The 23,382-nt window shown below is 43.6% G+C and overlaps 1 protein-coding gene across 5 annotated transcripts in view; it reads right to left on the bottom strand.

Moving 5' to 3' along the window:
• PCCA (propionyl-CoA carboxylase subunit alpha) overlaps nucleotides 1-23,382 on the bottom strand; it is a 360,640-nt gene that overhangs the window by 27,200 nt on the left and 310,058 nt on the right. The gene's annotated exons all lie outside the window — the stretch shown is intronic.

The following is a 23,382-nucleotide window of genomic DNA, read 5'->3' as shown; positions in this document are numbered from 1 at the left end:
GGTTCCCTGGGAAGCAGACTCTCAATCTCAGCGGCTTCCTAAGAGTCACCTCACTAAGCTCTGGTGTGCTTGAGAGGGACTTGTTACCAATAACAAAGACACTCCTCTCATCACTCATTTCACTCAGTAAAATTCCAAGGGTTTTAGGAGTTCTGTGCCAGAAATGGAACAAAGACCAAACATACAATTGTTTACTATAAATCACAATATGTCAAGTCAAAATTCAGATGCCAGCATTCTTGGGCTATTCCCTGGGAAGACACTGGAGGCTCCTCTGGGTAGGTCTACAATCAGTGAAAACACAGTGTCTCAGACAGTCAAGAATCTGCCTGCAGTGCAGAAGACCCTGCTTTGGTCCCTGAGTCAGGAAGATTCCCTGGAGAAGGGAATGGCTACCCACACCAGTATTCTTGCCTGGAGAATCCCATGGACCTAGAGGAGCCTGGTGGCTAGAGTCTGTGCGGTCACAAAGAGTCAGACATGACTGCATGACCTGTACTCACTAAGGGTCTGAATCTCTCTCTCTCAAAGAGCACACATCTTACAAACATAGAGCTTATTAATCCCTCACAGAAATTCACTTGGCATTTCTTTTGATAAAATTGTTCGGCCTAATAACTTGGCCTTCCATTCAATTCTCCGGAGGTTTCTCCAGACTGGAAACGTTACCCTACCTATGCTGATCCGACTACCACAATCTTTCCCTAGACTTTGGGTCTTTGTTTTTTCTTTTTGCCATGCTGTACGGCTTCTGGGATTTTTAATTCCCTGACTGGGGATCAAACCAGGGCCCTCAGCAGGGACAGCTTGGAGTTCTAAGCACTGGACTGCCAGGGAATTCCCAGGTCTGTGTTTCTGAATTCCGGCAGGAGAATTCATATTTGAAGAACTTGAGATTTACTAGAAAATGAGAACTGGGGACTGAGTGAAACCTGAAAGCCCTTATAAAATTTAAGATGTATTTTATGGACTTAACAGTTACAGGCCGGCTGCACACGTCCCACAATGTAAGAGGTGTGCAGAACAAGCTAACGATCCACACCCCCAACAACCTCCAATCCCACTCCCCACAAGTCCTGGTAACAGTGTGCTTGAAAATCTTCTCACATACATCTATAAAACTATAAACATACTCATCTATGTTTATAAATGCTTTTCCACTGGGTAAAACACAACGATGTCAGTGTATTTAAAAACAAGGAAATCCATGACGTTTTTGCCATTTGCCATCCTTAACTCACTCTATATAAACTTTTTTGTTTTTACTCTTTCTGGATGTTTTTTCTAATTTCTTTTTTTTAATTGGAGAATAACTGCTTTACAGTACTGTATCAGTTTCTGCATTGCATCAACACGAATCAGCCACAGGTGCACACGCATCCCTCGTCTTGAGCCTCCCTCCCACCGCAGCCCGCCCCTCTAGGCTGTCACCAAGCACCAGGCTGAGCTCCCCGGGGTGCACAGCAAACCCCACTGGCTCTCCGTCTTCCACTTGGTAACACACACTGTGTCCATGCTGCTCTCTCCACTCGTCCCCTCCTCTCCTTCCCCTATTGTGCCCACAAGACTCTTCCCTATGCCCGAATCTCCACTGCTGCCCTGCAAACAGGTTCATCAGTACATGAAAGATGTTTAAGACAGAAAGAACTTTAGGTCACTTCTTCTTCCTTTTACATGCTTACTTCAGCTGAAGCAGGGGGAAAACTCCCAACCCCCTTCCATAATACACAAACTCTGCCCTTGACACCTCCACAGTGTCTCCAAGTACCCCCAACCTGGCCCCGCCAGCCCCTCTTACCCAAGGCTCAGCTCCCCTGTCCCCTAGAATGATAAGCCCAGATGTAAATATGACCTGAAGGCCCCGGGGAAGCTCCCCCTTAGTTTCTTGAACCTTCCCAAGGCTGCAGGGACAAATCACAGACTCGGCCACCTGCTCTACCTCCCTCTCGTTTTCTCAGATTTTTTCCTTTTTCTCTAATTATCCCCAACAGCGTGACTGGTTATCTGTATATGACAGATAACTCTGCCTGGTTACAATGACTTCATGATAATTTCGTGGAAGCCTGTATCCGTCACCCGCATACCAGTGCATATTATCTTAAATGCTAATATTCATACTGATCAACATAAAACTCTCCTAAATTTACAAATTGTCACCCACTCAGCTGATTTAGACTCTGGAGGGCCAGAAATGCCAAAAGTAACCACCAAAAGCTTTAGTCACAGAAGTTGAGATCTCTTCCCTAAGGACGAATTTCTAAGTGGCAGCTGTGTAATCGAATTGAAAAAGGCACACTTAACTTTTACCATTACTGTTAAATGACGCTACACAGTAGCTGTGAAGTAACACTAGAAATATTTCACTTGTGTCTATAACCGGGACACCAGGAGTACTGAATCTCAGCTATTCCTTACTGACCTGCGATTCTTTGCTCTGGGCTGCAAACACTAGAAACAGTGAGTCCTGGGAAGATGGGACGGGATGCTTGCTGTCAAGCAGCTTCCTCCATGGCATCTATCTTAGTTAATCTGCCCTGAATCAGGCTCTAGGCCTCTGTTACACAGGCTTAGAAATCAGATTTCCTCTATTAGCTTAGAATGGATCATTTAGTCATTCTCAACTGGATTGATTCCCTGTCAAGCTCATAAGAAACTGATGCCTAAACTATCTTATGAATTTAGAATCGGAAATACAAAGGGAGCCAGCACACCACCTAACGGTAGTGTGAGTACCTGAGCTACAGTCAGCGGTTGTTTGACTAATATGGAATGGGCGGCAGCTCATCGAAGGCAGTGTTCCCCACTAAGATATCAGGAGCAGTGGTTCTCAAAGAAGAAGCGTCAAAACTCATCTGGAGGACCTGTTAAAACCCAGCATTACACCCCACCTTCAGAGTTTCTGACTCGGGGCTGGGTTGGGGCTTACATTTCTGAAGAGTTCCCAGGGACTACACTTGGAGAAGCATCAACACAAGGCAGGCTTCTCCGCTATGGGAACAGGCTTTCTGATGGGACTGTCTTAGACCCTTAGGGCTACTGTAACAGAATACTACAGACTTCTGGTTCATTAACAACAGACGACTTCTCACTGTTCTGGAGGCTGCGAATCCAAGATCAAGGCACAGGCAGATGTGAGGGTCTGGTGAGACCCACTTCCTGGTATGCAGATGGCCATCTTTCTGCTGTGTCCTCATATGGTAGAAGGGGCAAGAGGTCCCTTTGGGGTCCCATTATAAGGGCTCTGATCCCATTCATGTTCTTTGCTTTTAGCTGTTTAGTCAGTAAATCATGTCTGATTCTTTGTGACCCCATGGACTGTAGCCCGCCAGGCTCCTCTGTCTATGGGATTTCCCAGGCAAGAATACTGGAGTGGGTTGCTATTTCCTTCTCTAGGGGATCTTATTGACCCAGGGATTGAACCCATGTTTCCCGCATTGGCAGGTGGATTCTTTACCGCTAAGCCAGTCGATTCCAAAAGGCTCCACTTCCAAACACCATCACATTGGGAATTAGGTTTCAGTGCATGGACTCTGGCAGGGAGACAAAGCTCTGCTTATAGCAGGGATCTTAGCTCATGTCCCCTGGTGGCTCAGTTGGTAAAGAATCTGCCCGCAGTGCAGGAAACCTGGGTTCATGGGTTGGTAAGATTCCCCTGAAGGAGGGCATCACAACCCACTCCAGTATTCTTGCCCATGGACAGAGGAGCCCGGTGGGCTACAGTCCCTGGGAATGCAAAGAGTTGGACACGACTGAGTGACTAACACTTTAGCTTATGTCCGCTGAGAAGCTTTCCTTTCCCAAGATTCAGCTGAACATAACATGGCTTCTCTGATTCTCGTTCTACTTAGAAAAATCTTCTTCTGAGTAACTCTTTCTTCATACAGATAATTCCTGATAAACCTAGGACATTATGAGTATAGTGCTGGTAAAACTGGGGTTCAGATTCTGACTGAGTGTGGCTTATGCTTATTACCTCACTTTACAGTTTCTTTCCTCATCCACTAAAAGGGAGACCACTGCTCGCCCTTTTTCGGCTGCACCTGGCGGCTTTGCAGGATCTTTGTTTCGCTCATCAGGGACTGAACCTGGGCCTCCTGCAGTGCAAGCAGGGTGTCCTAAGCACTGGATTCCTAGGGAACTCCCAAATATTGCTTGTCTTACAGAATTTTTTTCTGTGGAAATAAAAACCGGTAGGCCTATTTTAAGATCTGAATGAGATAGTATGTGTGAATCGTCTGGCACAATTTCTAGCAAGAAACGCTGTACTTTCCCTCACCACAACCCAGTATCAGTAGACTGGCTTTGCTATGTGGTTGGGGGGTGGACCTGAGATCAGTTCAGTAATAAAAATAAACCTGCTGATACCTGGCCTTGGACTTCCAGGCTCCAGAATCGTGAGGGGATACACTTCTGCTATTTAAGCCATCCGGTCTGTGGTCCTCTGTTGCCACAGTCTGAACTGACTCATAATTCTGCTCACGGAAGGAATGCCTTTAATGTACCTTTTGCATGTGTTCAGTCCTGTCCATTTGATGTTTTGAACTTTTGGAAGTGGTGTGCTGTCTACAGTCACCCTCCTATTAATCTTCTTTGACCTCAATGCTTCTAACCCTAGCTGGACCATATACATTATTATTGTAAGGGTGCGATCAGGAAATGAAGCATCCACAAGCAACCTCCAGAGGCTGGAGAACAGCCCTGGGCTCAAAGTGTTCTCTGGAGAGGGAACACTGTCTGCGTTCTCTGTTGTAGACGAGTATCTGTTTTAGATGGACTGAAACCAGGCGTAACCGCCCAATATCTGAGAAACTGGGGGAGTGTTCATTTGATCTCTTGGTTTATTAAAAAACGATGGGGAAGCTAAAAAGTCCTAGCAAAGTTGGCAAGGTAACTTCCAATGGAATGTATATGTTATGAAACAAACTAACTGAGCACAAAACCCTTGAAAAGAAACTTTAATATTAAAAAAAAATTCTAAAATACCCAAAGGAAAATTCTAGTCTCAACAAATGACAATGACTGTACTGCTAGACTACCGCTGCCTTTGGTCTGGCATCTGCAAGAGAGGACGATACACTGAACCAGTTTGGCTTTTAACTTTCAACCTTTCTACAACCTTACTAGAACATGCAGTCTGGCTACTCCATTTGTTTTCAAACGAATCATCTCAATCTGAAAAAAGGTCCCTAGGAGAAAATGGATTGAACTAAAATTATTTTAGATGTTTTGGACAGAACTCCATTCTTGCCAAATCTCTTAGTTCTACTAATTTCACAGGTGATTTGAGACCTACAGTGTTCTGAAGATGGGTTTCAAGCACTGCCTGTCTTATTTTTAAAAAATGAATCTGTTATTCATCCCCCTTGAATGACAGAGGCATGAGTTCAATGAATATTCCTTTGAAACTCTTCATTAGAGACTCTTAACTTGGGGACAATCAAACACTAACACCTCTAATAAAGTCTCAGGCCATCTGTGAATCAGAAATGTACAAAATACTTTTTTTGTTCCTGGCTTCTTCTGTGTTGTTTTGAAAATCATCTTCTGTGAAGGAAAAAAAAAATTTTTTTAATGTCAAATATAGTTGAAATTTGTTTACATAACCAAGTATGACCAGGGTCACATGAGCTTTGGTCTTGTTTCTGTCCCTCACTGTGATGGATCAGAGCGCTTCTCTGTGGCACAGGGCTCGGCAGTGAAGTGTGGATGTGGGGGCATCCATTCCCCCGGGGGGCACTGGCCACCACACTCTGCCAGGAGCAGGCACAGCATGAAAGGCTGGACCCAACTTTACCAAAATGTCACTAGTCCCAATGTGAAGGTCTGTCTTAAGGCATCCTGCTGGCTTGCCTATCATCCTGCCAAATAAAAGAGGTCACTCAGTACTGGAAAGATGAGGCTGAAGCCATGTGGCCTGGAAACAGTGATATGTGAGCCAGGAAAATAAAAAAGAGGTACAGCAGTTTCTCTGTCAAACACTAGAAGTCGTCAACATCAGAACAAATATTTCACTAATATCTTATATATCCCATTGAACAGCAGATAGAAAAGCCCCTTATTTTGGCCCAACATCCCCATGGGACAACGACTATCTCCCAGGGCAATAAGCTCTGGTGTCTCCAGTATGCCAACACTGATGCTGACAAAGGGAAAGATCTTATTTTCCAAGCCTCTTTTGGGAACAATGGAGGCTACTGATATTTGAGAGCCGGCGATGCAGTTTGAAGACGAACAATGGAAGCAAACCCAGCGTGCTCTGTGCAGACTGCACACCTGGGACTTCTACCTGGGACCAGTGGAGGCGCCCCCATCACCCTGACTCACGGTTTTCCACAGGGTGTGAAGTGACAGCAATCATTCTGCCCACAATGCCGATGGCAGCCTTGCTGGCTGTCATCGCCAAGTTCTTAGAACCAGAGAACTGAGTCAACACCTTGTCAAAAAGTTTCAAATGTTCTATTTATGGGGGCAAAATACAGTACTTTTCTCTACTATGGAGAAGTATGCTAAAATAAACTGAGTTTAAGTTGAGTCTTTAAACTATTTCCATCCCTGAAATATCACTGTGAAACAATTCAACAGGGAGGAGTTAATTTTCAAACATACCTAATGGAACAACAGACTGGTTCCAAATAGGAAAAGGAGTACGTCAAGGCTGTATATTGTCACCCTGTTTATTTAACTTATATGCAGAGTACATCATGAGAAACGCTGGACTGGAAGAAACACAAGCTGGAATCAAGATTGCCGGGAGAACTATCAATAACCTCAGATATGCAGATGACACCACCCTTATGGCAGAAAGTGAAGAGGAACTAAAAAGCCTCTTGAAGAAAGTGAAAGTGGAGAGTGAAAAAGTTGGCTTAAAGCTCAACGTTCAGAAAACGAAGATCATGGCATCCAGTTCCATCACTTCATGGGAAATAGATGGGGAAACAGTGGAAACAGTGTCAGATTTTATTTTGGGGGGCTTCAAAATCACTGCAGATGGTGACTGCAGCCATGAAATTAAAAGACGCTCACTCCTTGGAAGGAAAGTTATGACCAACCTAGATAGCATATTCAAAAGCAGAGACATTACTTTGCCAACAAAGGTCCGTCTAGTCAAGGCTATGGTTTTTCCTGTGGTCATGTATGGATGTGAGAGTTGGACTGTGAAGAAGGCTGAGCGCCGAAGAATTGATGCTTTTGAAGTGTGGTGTTGGAGAAGACTCTTGAGAGTCCCTTGGACTGCGAGGAGATCCAACCAGTCCATTCTGAAGGAGATCAGCCCTGGGATTTCTTTGGAAGGAATGATGCTAAAGCTGAAACTCCAGTACTTTGGCCACCTCATGCGAAGAGTTGACTCAGTGGAAAAGACTCTGATGCTGGGAGGGATTGGGGGCAAGAGGGGAAGGGGATAATAGAGGATGAGATGGCTGGATAGCATCACTGACTCAATGGACGTGAGTCTGAGTGAACTCTGGGAGTTGGTGATGGACAGGGAGGCCTGGCATGCTGTGATTCATGGGGTCACAAAGAGTCGGACACGACTGAGCGACTGATCTGATCTGAAACAATACAGTCGGAAATAGAGTATTATTCAGCTGTGAAAAGGAGATCCAACCAGTCCATCCTAAAGGAAATCAGTCCTGGGTGTTCATTGGAAGGTCTGATGTTGAAGCTGAAACTCCAATATTTTGGCCACCTGATGCAAAGAGCTGACTCATTTGAAAAGACCCTTATGTTGGGAAAGATTGAAGGCAGGAGGAGAACGGGACGACAGAGGATGAGATGGTTGGATGGCATCACAGACTCAATGGACATGAGTTTGGGTAAACTCTGGGAATTGGTGATGGACAGGGAGGCCTGGTGTGCTGCGGTTCATGGAGTCGCAGAGTCGGACATGACTGAGCGACTGAACTGAACTGAATAGGAATGGAGTGCTGATATATCGCATGACAGATGAACTAGAAAGAATACTAGGCTACAGGAAAGAAACTAAACACAAGTCACATATTATATGATTCCCTTTATATAGGGCCTGTAGAATGGGGAAACCCAGAGACAGAAAGTAGCCCAGTGGTTATCAGAATCTGGGCTTCCCTGGTGGTTCAGCTGGTAAAGAATCTGCCTGTGATGCAGGAGACCCAGGTTTGATTCCTGGGTCAGGAAAATCCCCTGGAGAAGGAAATGACAATCCACTCTAGTATTCTAACCTGGGAAATCCCACGGACAGAGGAGCCTGGCAGGCTACAGTCCATGGGGTTGCAAAGAGTGGGACACAACTGAGTGACTAACACTTTTCTTCTTTTTATCAGAGGCTAGGGAGATAGCAAAATGAGGAATGATTGCTTAGAGGGTACAGGGCACTCTTCTAGGTAATGAAAACTGGGAATAGACAGAGATGACATCACTGTTCATGTGCTAAACATCACAGAACAGTACATTTTAAAATGGTTAATTTTATGTTATGTGAATTTTAACTCAATATTTTAAACAGAATATATTTGGCCACATGAATTGTGTACAGCTTTTCTTTCAAGGCTCTCTAGTTATGAGTATGGATGCTGCTGATTGGTGGCTGGCATGTTCTCTTTTTTGTGTCTTCTCTGACAGAGAGTAAAAACCCCCACAAGCTAGAGATCATAGTCTGGAACACAGAAGACACTCAATTCTGTAAAGGAAAAAAGAAAAGACTCTATAATCCTTTTGGTCGAGCTATACATGACTCCATGTGGGCAGGAGGCAAAAAGCACTAACTAGGAAAAGTTTTAGCACCAAAGAAAGAGATTACACTAACCTCAAACCCAACGATTTCCCTTATAGAGAAATTTAAGGGGTCCTGGAAACCTCAAGGAATTCATCTGAAAACATTTCTGCCCAGATATCGCTGAAATTTAGACAGAGGTTCATACTCTTTTTCTTGCCAACAGAATCACTAATGTTCAACTTGCAGAGATGACCTCATTGATCAGGGAAACAGAGGAAGTGTCTTGGCATGAATTTAATTTGAACACTCTTGGCAAGTCAGCTTGTTGACCGGATTCTGGAAAAGTCCTGGCCACTCTGACTGTATCTGCTACCTCATGCCTAGGTAAGGCAGTGTATTTTGCCACTAAAATTAAAAAACTGAATTGACTGAGTGTCAGAGAAGAGGTTACCCACTCCAGTGTTCTTGCCTGGAGAATCCCAGGGACGGGGGAGCCTGGTGGGCTGCCGTCTATGGGGTCGCACAGAGTCAGACACGACTGAAGTGACTTAGCAGCAGCAGCAGCAGAGAAGAGGTTACAATGCATTCCCATTCCACAATTTTAACTACTTATTCAAGCTAAAGAATAGCAGGCTTCTCAATATAAACTTCTAAGCTAACATCAGGTCTTTTGTTTCATTTGCACAATTTTTCATCTTTCTATTTTCATTAATTTTGACATTCAAAAAAGGAAAGAAAATAGGGACAACTCTTCGCAAAGATAATATTTCTCTTCTATGAAAAGAAATGCTGGAGAAGAGATAGGCTACCCACGCCAGTATTCTTGGAATTCCCTTGTGGCTCAGCTGGTAAAGAATCCGCCTGCAATGTGGGAGACCTGGGTTCAGTCCCTGGGTTGGGAAGATCCCCTAGAGAAGGGAATGGCTACCCACTCCAGTATTCTGGCCTGGAGAAGTCCATGGACTGTGTAGTCTATAGGGTCACAAAGAGTCGGACACAACTAAGCGACTTGTACTTTCACCATGAAAAGAAAACCAACTTTCAGTACAATAAATATAAATTGTGTATCCTAATGATACAACTTCTGTGACTACCAAGTACTCTGATTCCTCCCCTGCCCTCAATGTCCCACTTTTCTGATGTTTTTGGATTAGGGGAGGGACAGCTATGAAATTCTGAGGCAAAGAGACCCCACAAATCCTGACAAAGAGCATGGCCTCTGCCTCCAGCTCCCCATGAGACCTTGAGCCCTCAGTTTCCCTCCTGGGAATTCCACGATTTGAGAATTCAAACCGAGGACTCAAGCTTCCGACTGTTGCAGATTTCGGAATATACTATGCAGCTTCATAGCTCCATTACTGTGTTTGTGGTAATACACCCTTCTAGAATATTCTCCCCACTTCCCTTTGCTCGCCTGACCCATAATCCTTCCTTAAGGCTTAGTCAAGGTGTCATAAACTCAGGTGCCTTCCCCGAATTCCACGTACAGGCTCCAAGAGCACCCTGGCCATCTGCCTGTCTTATCTACCATATCACATTGAAGTGACCAGGATAGGGGTCTAGCTCCTTTACCAGATAAATAGAAAAAGGAAAGCAGTAACTTTACATAAGTGGAGAAACCAGACGCCACCTTACCCAAGTCACCAGCGCAATGGCGCCAGGAATGGGGAAAGCAGAAACCCACCCCTCCTCGTGATATAATGCACTGAAAAGGGCGCGGCGTCTCTTCTGTGCTGCCTCTGCCCCAAACGGGCAACTCAGTGTGACGACGGGGAAACGCCGGGCAAATCCAAATTGAGGGACATCTGACAAAATGAACGGTCTGTCTTTAAAAATGTAAAGGTCGTCAAAGACAAAGAAAGACTGAGGAACTCTTCTAGACTAAGGAGACGGAAGGACGTGAAAACTAAATGCAGTGTGGTCTGAATTAGATCCTGGAGCGGGAAATAAAAAATATTTTTCTTCTCTTGCTATAAAAGACATCAGTAGGAAAACTAGAAAAATCTGAAAGGCTTGTAGGTCAGCCAATCATACTTTTTCAATGTTAATTTCCTGCCGTGTGACTGTAAAAGGCAATAGCCATCTTCTCATTAGAAAATACACACTTAAGTATTGTTAGCAACTTACTGAACTGGCTCAGAGAAAAACAATCATACAGACAGGGTGAGAGAACACAATACGGCACTCACAATAAAATGTTAGCATTTGAGAAACTGATGAAATTATATGAACATTCTTTCTACTATTTTTGCAACTCTCCCCTAAGTCTTAGATTATATCAAGGTAAGCTGAAAACATTTTACAGTACAAAAACCTAAAGAAAACTTTCCTTTTAGATGAGAATAAAACACGGGATTAGAAAAGTACATGCTATTAATACATTCAGGGTTGATGAGAAAATCTGCAGTAATTACTTTTAGAGTGAAATCAGTGGTTATACAGAGTGCTAATTGGAAGTTGGCACAATTCCAGGTCACTGACACTATCTCCCAAATTAACCCAACAAACTGGACAGCAGAGCAGTAAAAGATAGTTTCTTTATAATGTAATCATGAATGAGAAGCAAGAACACCACACAAAAAATGCTGCGCTATCCACCTACTTTACAAACAAATATTCTTCTCACAGGCTTTACCAAGTAAAAACCCCATCTCTGCTTTAAAGGCAACCATCCTACAAGTACCCTACAAAATATAAGGGACAATGAGCTGCACCATGATTACAACTCGTATACCTTCTGGATGCTCTCTGCCAGCAGCGGCACCAACTCTACGGGGCTGGTCATTGCAGAGAGTTAGCATTTTCTATCACAAGATGAGCTGTACTAGCTACTGGGCTGTGAAACAGAAGAGTGAGACGTCACGTCTGCCGTCTGCAGGTTCACCCTGACATTTGGGGTAGGTGCACCTGCAGAGCTAAGTCGTCGGACCAGGGAGGGACACACGTGGGAACTGCCAGGAGTCACACGGGAGCACTCTGCAAACACCCCACGAAGGGAAAGGAATCCATTCATTGGCCCAGCCCCAGAAGACAGACTTCAACCCGACACAAGGAAACGATTTCCAGTGGAGCTCCCCCACAACAGAATGGGTGGCCTTGCAAAGCAGGGAGCATTTCACCACTGAATATATTCAAATATACCTGAGATCTCCTCTTCAAATACTCCAAGGATAGAAATTCTTATGTCACGTAGGTTAGATCTAGGAACACTGAAGGTCAGGTTTCTCAGGCTGGCCTCTACCCACCATGTCACAGCACCCTCTCCCAGCGGTATGACAGTCAAGACCGTCTCCAGACATTGCCACATGTCCCCAGGGTAAAACTGTCCCTGGCCGAGGCACCCCTTAGAGCAAACTGCTCTGGGTCTGTGTGTTAAGAAAATGAAATATTCTTAAATATACAGAATTTCAGAGGAAAGCACCTATGGGAGTCAGACAAAGACTAACATAGAGAAGATAAGACTTGTGGTAAGCCTTAGAGTAAAAGAATTCCACTGCAGGGCAGAGGTAGCAGTGAGCTTTCCTGGACAGGGATGCTACGATTCAGGAGTGGAAGAGCCAGGAGAGAAAAGCCTGTCATGGGATCATTAGGAGGCCAGCTGACCAAGCAGAAACGTTCAGCAGCAGTAGGTCAGGCTAGAAGTATCTGTAATGTTGTTGTTTTTCAGTCGCTCAGTTGTGTCCGACTCTGCAGGCTTCCCTGTCCTTCACTATCTCCAGGAGTTTGCTCAAACTTGTGTTCACTGAGTTGATGATGCCATCCAACCATCTCATCCTCTGTCGTCCCCTTCTCCTTCTGCCCTCAAGCTTTCCTAGGATCAGGGTCTTTTCCAATGAGTTGGTTCCTCATATCAGGTGGCCAAAGTAGTGGAGTTTCAGCTTCAGCGTCAGTCCTTTCAATGAATATTCAGTGTTGATTTCCTTTAGGACTGACTGGTTTGATCTCCTTGCAGTCCAAGAGATTCTCAAGAGTCTTTTCCAGCGCTGCAGCTCGAAAGCATCAACGCTGTAATGCACAGAAGGAATTTCGAATCTAGAGTCAAGGTTGCCTAGGTTGGCATCTTGAGCTATCCACCTCTCAGGAAAGTTCGTGTTGAATGCCGTCCTGGAAGAGACAACGTTCTGGGAGAAGGATGGAGTGCTGGACATCCCAGAAGGCCGGGTGGGCCCCCCACCATGGTCAGAAGTTCAAGGGGGCCGTCCTAGGGCCACTTTTGTCATGCCCTCTGCCACGTGGGCCAGCAGACACCCTTCCACTGACTCCACTGTTCTTTGCAGTCTAGAAAAAGGACAGTCAACTAGAGCAGTTACCGCGGAGCAGCAAATGGCTGACTTTTCGTTAAGAAACATATCAGACCACCACCTCTCCAAGCAAATGAACCTCTTTTTCAGTGATTCTTCTCCTGCGTTCTGAAAAGCTTCTGAAACGGGACCTCTGGCTGACCTCTGCTGGGTTCTTCGATGGCTGCTACTTCCGCATCTCTCTGGCATCATCTACGGCTTCCACTTTGTCTCTTGGGGGAGGGGGAGATGGAAAGCCACCGGACTCACCTTTACGTGGACTCATAGTCACTAAAACCATTTTATTAAAAGAAAAATACAGAAAAAGATACCAAAATATTTACATTTGGAGGTGATTTAAAATAAAAAGCATTACAAATGCAAATGAGTTTGTACAAACAGAGAGCTTTCAATCCGGGCCTCCCCGCTGAGCCAACCGATAAACAGCAGCACCTTCTGCCAAGCATCTCACATTAAATGGAGGCACTTTCTCGAGGGCTAAGAAAAAGTTATTAAGAGTGTGAGCTCTGGCCATTATTGCACAATTCAGCTAACCTCTATCCCAAGGGCAACATTTTGCAGCTGTCTGCAGTGAGTCAGTACTTGCCTTTCAGTCTTTTTTTAATTCTTTTTTTATTTTTCTTCTATTTGGGTAAATTATCCTTTACATTTTTGCCTGTGACTGGAGACATGAGAACAAAGTTTGGCTCTGCTTCTTGTTGCTGTGAATAGCTGTCTGCTTTTTAAAGGGCAGAGATGGCAACAGCTGAGTCACATGATGTTAACTCATTCCAATTACAAGTTACAAAATGATGGACAGATATGGCGCGCCCATACAAAACCAGCCTTCATGCCACATCAAAGGTGACGGCAAACATCACTTTTCAAATGGAATTTAGTGGTTATGATGATAATTCAGTCTCATGACGTACATTTCCTTGCCCTAGAATGAGCAATATTTGCTCACCAAGAATACAAAACAGACCCGTCGCAAGCAAGAGTGGCAATTTTTCCAAGTTGTCTGAGATTGTATATCAAAATAGGATCCCCTGACCAGCATTATCAGTGAGAACTTGTTGGAAAGACAGATTTGCGGGCCTCACCCCACCTATAAAGAACCAGGGATTCTCAGGTGGGCCCAGCTGTCCAAGCTCTAACAAGCTCTCCAGCTGATTCTGTTGTACATGAGCCCAGGTTTGTAGTGACTCAGAGGATCTGGCCCCTAACAGCCTGGGCTCTCTCCGTCTCACTTCCGCACCAGTAAAACTGAGATAAGGACAGTAACCCATCTTATAGCAGTGCTCCAAGGAGTAAAGTAGTTAATAACTATAAAATGTTTACAGTGACTGCCTGGGGCTGGCGCTGGAATCAGGAATTAGCTGCAAACGGGCAGAAAGGAACTTCGGGTGATGGAAATCCAAAAAGTAGGCTGTGGTGACGGCTGCACAACTCTATAAATTTACTACAATTCATTAACTTGTAACTCACAGGTGTAAATGTTATTGTCTGTAGAGAGTACTTCAAAAGAAACTTTAAAATGTTTAGAAGAGTGCCTAGTTTAAAGTAATCAGATGATGGTTCTCATCACTGTAGCCATTCAAACAGACTTATCAAATGATACATGTTCCAAAAGGCACTCATCTCCCTTCAAAGTGGGAGGGTCTTATTGCCTTATTGTCTTGAGTGGGACCTGTACTGTTGTTGTCTGGGACTGACTCAAAAAGTAAAGCAGGCCTGTGGCAGTCCTCTTATTATAAAGACTTTTACAGATGGATAAAATGATAGTAATATCACAGAAACAGCTAACTGACATGTAACCAATCCCTTTTATATTATTCCATAGAGACTACTTTCCTTTTGAAGAAAAGTTGGATGTTTGCTCTAATTCATAATTGCGTCTCTATTCCAATAAGCAATGACTTATCGTAAATGTATTGACTACGACATAGAAAGAGAAGTGATGGAACAAAATACAGGAAGAGACAGAGGAGGCCTTGGATAGAACACGAGAAAACCACATTTTAGGGTCAGAACTACATACAAGTGGGTACTGGATGGTATTTATTGACTTGGTTGACAGTTGACAATGCTGACTTTCCCCCGAGCCCTGTGTTGCTAGAAAACAGAAAGAGTTACAGAATCCTCCACCCGTGTCTGATAAATGGCTAAGGCAAGGAGCCACTCTCCCTTCCAGGGAGTCAGGCAAAACTCACATCCACTCTGCCTTGTGGATCCCACCAGACTCTCAATGCCCCCTGAGTACCTGGCCCTACACAGCAAGGGCCCTCCCTTTCCTTTGAGACATTCCTCATTGATAACCTTATCAATAACCTCTCCCTTTTACAACTGCCTACACAAAATTATCTTCTTGATTGTCCAGTGCATTTGGTTTTGACACAAAAAACATAATGAACAAGTTTGGCTGGCCTTTCTACTCATTCTTGGTTAACACTGTTAGTTGGTAAGATGTCTTACAATATTTTAAAATATATACACATATGCACACACATACATATACCTATATTCGATTTTTAATGGGCTTCCCAGATGGTGCTAGTGGTAAAGAGCCCGCCTGCCAATGCAGGAGATACAAGAGACGCAGGTTCAATTCCTGGGTTGGGAAGATCCCCTGGGGGAGGAAATGGCAACCCACTCCAGAATTCTTGCCCAGAGAATCCCATGGACAGAGGAGCCTGGCAAGCGATAGTTCATAGGGTCGCAAAGAGTTGGACATGACTGAAGTGACTTAACACATATACATTTACCTATATTAAATTTTTAATTGCATGTATTAACGCTAGTGGTACAAAACAGAGAGGGTAAAATTAATTTGCACACGTAACTACCTACAATTAATTATCTAGGGCAGAGATGGGCATGCTTTTTCTATAAAGGGCCAGATAGACAGTAAATATTTTAGGCTTTGCATGTCATAACTAAGCTCTTGCCACAATGTGAAAGCAGCCACAAAGAAAACATATATGAATGGCTGTGACTGTGTTCCAATAAAACTTTATTCACAAAAGTAAGTGGTGAGGCTGTCCGTTGCCCCTGATCTGGAGCAGTGCCTCCCAAAGGTATCCCAAGGAACACTACCTTTTAGGGCTTGTTAATAGGTATGTGAAAAAAATTAAATATGGGGATAAGGAAGTCACCTGTGTAAAACAGATTTGGGAAAATCTGGGGAACAGGCCTCTTTACTATGGTACTTCTCGACTTAAAAATACTAATGTACACTGTGAATCTCCAAGAGAGACCCCACGCAAAACTTCAAAATCTCAAGTCAGAGTTATTATTTCTTAAAAATATTCTTAAAAATCTACAGAATTATTAGTAAGGCTATATAATATATATTTTAAGTACTAATTATAGTTTAAATACCTACATATTTGAAACATTTCAATGTGTTATATATAATTCCATTCTGTAATATATAATTCCTACAGAGGATGGGATAGTTGGATGGACATGAGTTTGAGCAGCCTCCCAGAGACAGTGAAGAACAGGGAAGGCTGGCATGCTGCAGTCCATGGGGTTGCAGAGTCAGACACAACTTAGTAACTCAACAACAGCTTATAGCAGTATACTATAGAGAACACAGGTTATTCTAACTGAGACAAGCTCCTCTAAGTCCTGCTACTGTATCACCCATAAGATTACAGTTTGAGGGGGGTTTGGGGATTTTTCTATTTATCTGTTTATTTTTGATGGGAAAGGGATCTCCTCTCTAATCACTGGAGTTTCAGCTATTATTTCTGTTCTCAGTCTTCTCTGCCATCCTGCTTCCTTCAAGTCCTAATTTAAAAGGTCCCAAGGTAGCAATCTCCCGTATTTTCTACAAAACCAGTTTTAGTAACGGCTAATACACACCTAGTGAATAAAAGGACTCAGTGGTCAAAATACGTCTGAGAAATACTACCTTCCGTATTTCCTCTTGGAGAGTCAAAATGGATATCAGTTTAATGACGACTGAGAAGTCCTGAAGTAAAAGAAAAAAGATTATTTAACTGAACCTAGCCCTTCCCAAATTTATCTGAAATAGAATACCTTTTTTTGGAGTGCTACTACTATTTACATTGCTTGGTAAAAACTGTCCTACACACACACAGATCAGCAAAATGAAATTCTGAGAATTCTATAATACGTAAGAGTCGATAAAGTCATGAACTTAATGACACCTCAACCAGCAATTCTCAAGTTTTTTTCCCAATTATTCCCAGTGGGGAAAAAAATCCATGGTGAAATACTTCCAGAAACCTGGAGTGTTACTATATTAAAGAAATGTGGTTTTCTCCTTTTATCTCCTTAGTAATTACACTGCTTTTTAACTAAGTTCACATAGTTATGCCCCCTTAACTTGCCTATTATATGAGTAAATGTAATTATTTGTAGTTTGTGGCCTGTCTTATTTTCATTGTTTCAATATTTTTCATTTCAGCTACTTTTCACTGTACAATTTCTGTACCTTGATATGTTTGTCAAACATACTGCACTTATAAGCAATATATGTTCATTATTAAAAAAAAAACAAAAAAACACTAAATGTTACCAAAAGAGCATGATGAAAAGTCTACCCAAATTACTCTTAATATTCCTGGATTCAATCTTCCAAGTTTGGGTTTTTAAAACAAAATAGTATCCAAAATGACTTTTCTTTCTTTTTTTTGGCATGTGGGATCTTAGTTCCCTGACCTGGAAGACCCCAAACCCGGGCCCTTGGCAGTGAAAGTAAAGAGTCTTAACCACTGGAGCGTGGGGGAAATTCCCAGCACGTGCCATTTTAACTTATTTTCTCATGTCACTCTATAGTTCATATAGCATCTTTCCATGTTAGTAAACACTGACCTGCTCATAATTTTAATGGCTACATATTAGTGTCCTACCACATGGAATATCGTAATCCTGTTAGTCACCCTGCTGATGGACAGTCTGGTAGTCTCCAAAGATTGTGCTAACATAAATATCACAGACAACTATCTTTGGGAACGCATCCCATCAGTCCTCAGGGTGGGCTTCAATCTTGGGACCTTTCCCATCAGAGTCCTCCTAAGCGGTAGTCCACGGCCTTGTGTAGCCCCACTTCCTATCCCTGGTACTGACTGATGGGATTAGAGGGCAGCAAACCTTGGATGACCCAGCAATCCACCAAACATCTAGGTGAGAAAAGATGAGATGGACCAGTCAGAGCCTCCCGCTCTCAGGAATGAGGCAGCTTCCAGGGAAAGCATGGCCTAGAGATGTTGATGAGGCTGTGAGACTGGGGTCCTCCTACCATATGCAGAAACTGTAGCCAGCAGAGGAAGGCAAAGCCAGGGGTGGGTGGCGGCAGACCTGGGCGGGGGCACTGTCACATTAACCGTGGTGCCCAGAGCGAGACCATCCCGGAGCTGCTTGTAACGGGCCTCTGGGCCCAGCTGTGCCATCAGACAGCCCTTGGGCCGAGTCCTGCTTCTGGTACTGGCTGTGTGACCCTGGATGGTGACCCGATGCCTGTGCATCTCAAGTCCTTCATTTCAAAAGTGAACAATAATCAGTACTGAGGCTCACCTCATGGGAAGAAGAAAAGAGAAGGCAATCCAAAACGCCTCGGATCTGTGGTGTGCTCAACATGGGCCAGTGCTCAAGATTATACTATTAGGATGAAGATGATCTAAGCCAGCAGACCCAGAAAACTACCAGCTAATGCATTCCCCGGGGCCTGGGCGACTGGCCTTTTCCAAAGGCCTCTGTCCACATTCCCTGGTGCTAAGTTTAAGAAACGTGAATCTCCTGCAAGCAAAAAAACCTAACTAAAACAACTTCTGAGGCTGAATTCCCGGCACTGGGATTTCCAGATTGAAAAGGAGTCTAATTCTCTTGGAGAAGCTCCTATTACAAATTACGCATGCTGGCCACTGGTGTGAACTGCTCCTCTGAAGGCACTGACCCATGGAACACCTAAACTAGACATGCTTGAACCCAGGATGTGAAGATCTGTAGCGCGGTTATCTGTGTCCAAGTTCAGCATGGGTCTCAGGAGACAACTGGAAACCGACAGAGCACCCCGCCTCCCTCAGTGGCTCTGCTGCTGTTTGGTCACTACGTCGTGTGTGATTCTTTGCAACCCCATGCACTGCAACACGCCAGGCTTCCCTGTCCTCCTCTATCTCCCAGAGTTTGCTCAAACTCATGTCCATTGAGTCAATGATGCCAGGGGGTCTTCTATCACCCCCTCTCCTCCTGCCTTCAATCTTTCCCAGGATCAGGGTCCTTTCCATTGAGCTGACTCTTCGCATCATACTGGAGTTTCAGCTTTAGCATCAGTCCTTCCAATGCACATTTAGGATTGATTTCCTTTAAGACTGACTGGTTTGATCTCTTTGCTGTCCAAGGGACTCTCAAGAGGCTTCTCTAGCACCACAGTTCAAAAACATCAATTCTTCGATGCTCAGCTTTCTTTGTGGTCCAAATTTCACATCCATAACTGACTACTGGAAAAACTATAGCTCTGACTCTGCAGACTTCTGTCAGCAAAGTGATGTCTCTGCTTTTTAATGTTCTGTCTAGGTTTATCACAGCTTTTCTTCCAAGGAGCAAGCGTCTTTTAATTTCATGGCTGTAGTCAGTGAGCTGGTTCTGGGTAAAGACTCAAGGATGCAAAGGATGGAACAGAAAGAGATGACTCCACCAGCCAGTGCTTTAAAGAACAATGAGGTTGATGCAGAAACTGGGCCCAGTCCTTAAACCCTTTCTGCTAGTGTCAGTGCAACGGGATGGGGCAGTTTCTACCTTCCACATGCTCACTCACTCCCTTTCCCCTTCACCCCTCTGCCCCTCTGCTCAGATGGCTAGATCTTAGAGCAGTGCAGTCTCTTTAGTTCTGAACTGATAGAGCGAGTGAGAGGAAGAAATAGGCACCAAAGCACGAGTGGCCAGTGTGAAACGGTCTCAAGCCTTTCTTTCTTTGGATGGCCCTAGGTCCTATCACTGAGTCAATAGTAAGCAATAAAAAAATGAGCCAAACCAAACCATACTCAACAAGAATTCATAGTGGTGATTATACAGAGATAGTCAACAGAATCTCTGGGGTAGCCTCTTCAAAAAGGATTCACCCAGGCTCCATGGAGACCCAATAACCCACTGCATTAAAATCTATAATGAAAAAAGAGAAGAAAAAAAAAAAAACCATAGCTGTTTTCTGAGTTCCAGTAGCTTATTGTTGCAGTCCATCCGGCTATCGGCTAATATCTGGAAGAACCTGATATTACTAGTGGCCCCTCAAGTTCTACACACAAGCCCAATATATCCACAGGAAGAAGAAGAAAAACTCAAAGCATCTCGAGTGATCTTTGTAACCTCAGGCTTTTATCTGAAGGATATTGAACACAGTGTTTAGAAGCGAGGAGTGACCACAATACATCAAAAACTTTGGGTACATTTAATGAGTTTTTCTGGTCCTTCCTTAGCAAACGCAGTTTATTTTTGGAGGACAAGGTCACATGCATATGGCTTATAGTGCCTGAGCACTTTCCGTAGGATGGGTCAAGGTGTCAGGGCTTTGGGAGAGCCCTGATCAGTTCCTGCAGACCGCTGCGTGCTTGCTCTTGACTTAAAATAGGGCCACAGTTCTTACAGTGTCAGCCTTAGGATCATAAACACGAATGACTGTCTGAAACCACAGAGGACCGGATGTGAGCCACTTATAGTAAAACTGAGCCAGAAACAAGAATAGCAGGAAAGCTGCCTGCTCTCTGGTAGTGGAGCCCTTTGAAGTTAACTATTTATTAAACACCATATTACAGTGCTCCAGACAAAAATCTTTGAAGGCAGGTTATCCTCCTCTGCACAGTGGCTCACTGCTAACGAATTGCTTCCTTTTCCCTTTAGGTTTTGTTTTGTTTTTTTGTTTCTTTTCCCATTTGTGAAACTGAAACCTGGACTGTTTTCTTCCCATCTATGAAGCTAGTTGACACCAAGCGCCACTTCTGGCAATGATGCTGATCAATAGAAAGGGTATTAAAAACACACCAACCCATCACCATCACAACACAAGCAGCTGTTATAAATATAAAATAGGTAACTAATAAGGACCTACTGTATAGCACAGGGAACTCTACTCAATACTTTGTAATGGCCTATATGGGAAAAGAATCTAAAAAAAAAGAGTGGATATACATATAACTGATTCACCTTGCATACACCCAAAACTACAACAATGTTGGAAATCAACTCTACTCCAACAAAATTTTTTAATAAGATTAAACATGAGGAAGAAAATCACAGAAGAAAACCAAACAAAAAGAAATTGTTACATAAAGTTCAGCAACCTCTAACATAAAACCACGTTACAGAAATGATGAAATGGAGGGACAAAAAAATGGCAACAATTCAAAATATAGGATCTTTTAAATTTAAAGGCAAAACTTATCTACTACATTTCCTATTTCAAAACTACAGATGAACATGCCTTTTTTTCAGCTGGCATTTTCCCACTTATCAATAAAGCCCCCAAGATATACCAATAACAGTTACATCTTAAAGAAATATTCAAAAGAAGAATAAAAGGGTGATACCGTTTATTTTTCCGAACCAATCATTAACTTAAAAATCTTTGCCTTTAATCAACTATACTCCAACATAAAATAAAATCTTTTTTTAAAAAAGAACGATTGCCTGGAGAAGAACTGGGGCCACCCCTGTGCTAACACGGCCCGGGTGCAACGGTCCAGCCCCAGCCACTCACAGGCAGCGTCTCCAGCTCAGCACGTGCTGAGGAGACAGAACACGGCGTTGCCGGACATGTGACTAGGTCTGTCTCAGTGTGGCTGGGAACGACGGGAAGCTTTGTAAAATCTAGAAATACATCAAAGGGCTAATGCAGATTAAGCCCTGCTCCTTTTTTTCTGAAAGGCTCACTTTTGTTCCTAATATAAAGACTTAGATGATATTTCTTTAGATCATAAAGCAAGTTGTACTTTTAATGATGGATTAAAAATTATAAAAGTAAAAGATGGCCTGTTCTCCCCAATTCTTTTTTTTTCCCCCCTTTTTAAGTGATGAATGTAGGAAAAGACTAGTCTGGGCCAAATTTCTCTCTTGCTGACCTTCAGGGGTGTTGAGTAAGCCAAGCAGGAGGATAGTACAAAGTCACCTTTGGATAATTTAGTTGCTTTTTTGCTAACTCCACTATTAGATACGTTAGATAATAAATGACAAACAGCATCTATGGTACATATAGCTTTAAAAACAGTATGACTTAACTCTAAATTAGTGTAAAGTAAAATACACTTGTTCTTACACTGGTCTTTTAAATAGAAGAGCTTGTTATATCAATAGAATGAAAGTGAGTGAAAGTGTTAGTTGCTTAGTCATGTCCAACTCATTGCAACCCCATGGACTGTAACCCACCAGGCTCCTCTGTCCAGGGGATTCTCCAGGCAAGAACACTGGAGTGGGTTGCCATTTCCTCCTCCAGGGGGTCTTCCAACCCACAGACTGAACTTACATCTCCCAAGTCTCCTGCGTTGCAGGTGGATTCTTTACCGCTGAGCCACCGAGGAAGCCCAGCCGGCATGCATTCTCTCATGTAATTCTCATAATAACCAATAAGGTAGATGCTGTTATTACTCTTATTTTACAGACCAAGAAACTGGTCTTAGAGAGCATTAGTAAGCAAAGTTAGAATAGCCAATCAATAAGTATCTGCCTGACTCAAAATCGTAGGTACCCTATAGAGGTGTATGTGTTCTCAATCACTAACCTGTACAATGCATTTTAAAAAATAGCCTTTATTTTTTAGAACACCTTTTTTTTTAGCTTTAAGCAAAATTATGCAAAAGATATTCCCTGGTAGCTCAGCAGTAAAGAACCCACCTGCATGTGGGAGGCATGGGCTCATTACCTGGGTCAGGACACGACTAAGCACACACGTGCAGTTTCCTGTATACCCCTCCCTGGACACATGTTCAACCTCCCTCATTATCAACTTGTAAATCACTTTCTGTGTACAAACTGAAGGGATACACATAACTGAAGTAATAAGTATCGAATCCAGTCTCAGGGCCAGTGGCACAATGGGTAATGCATCTGACTACCCATCAGAAGATTCCAAGTTCAATTCCTGGCTGGCTCAGTGGGACAAGTGCTCTCTGGGCCTCCATGGTGGCTCAGACGGTAAGGAATCTGCCTGCAATGTGGGAGATCTGGGTTCAATCCCTGGGTCAGGAAGATCCCCTGGAGAAGGGAACGGCTACCCACTCCAGGATCCTGGCTGCAATGTGGGAGATGTGGGTTCGAGACCTGGGTCAGGACATGACTGAGCATGCACATGCAATTCCCGATATACCTCCTCCCTGGGCACATGTATAACCTCCCTCATTATCGACACATAAATTACTTTCTGTGTACAAACAGAAAGGATACACATAAGTG

Source organism: Bos indicus, chromosome 12, assembly GCF_029378745.1.
Source record: "Bos indicus isolate NIAB-ARS_2022 breed Sahiwal x Tharparkar chromosome 12, NIAB-ARS_B.indTharparkar_mat_pri_1.0, whole genome shotgun sequence".
Taxonomy (NCBI): Eukaryota; Metazoa; Chordata; class Mammalia; order Artiodactyla; family Bovidae; genus Bos; species Bos indicus.
Note: the sequence above shows the minus strand (reverse complement) of the source record. Positions and strands in the feature narration are given on the sequence as shown.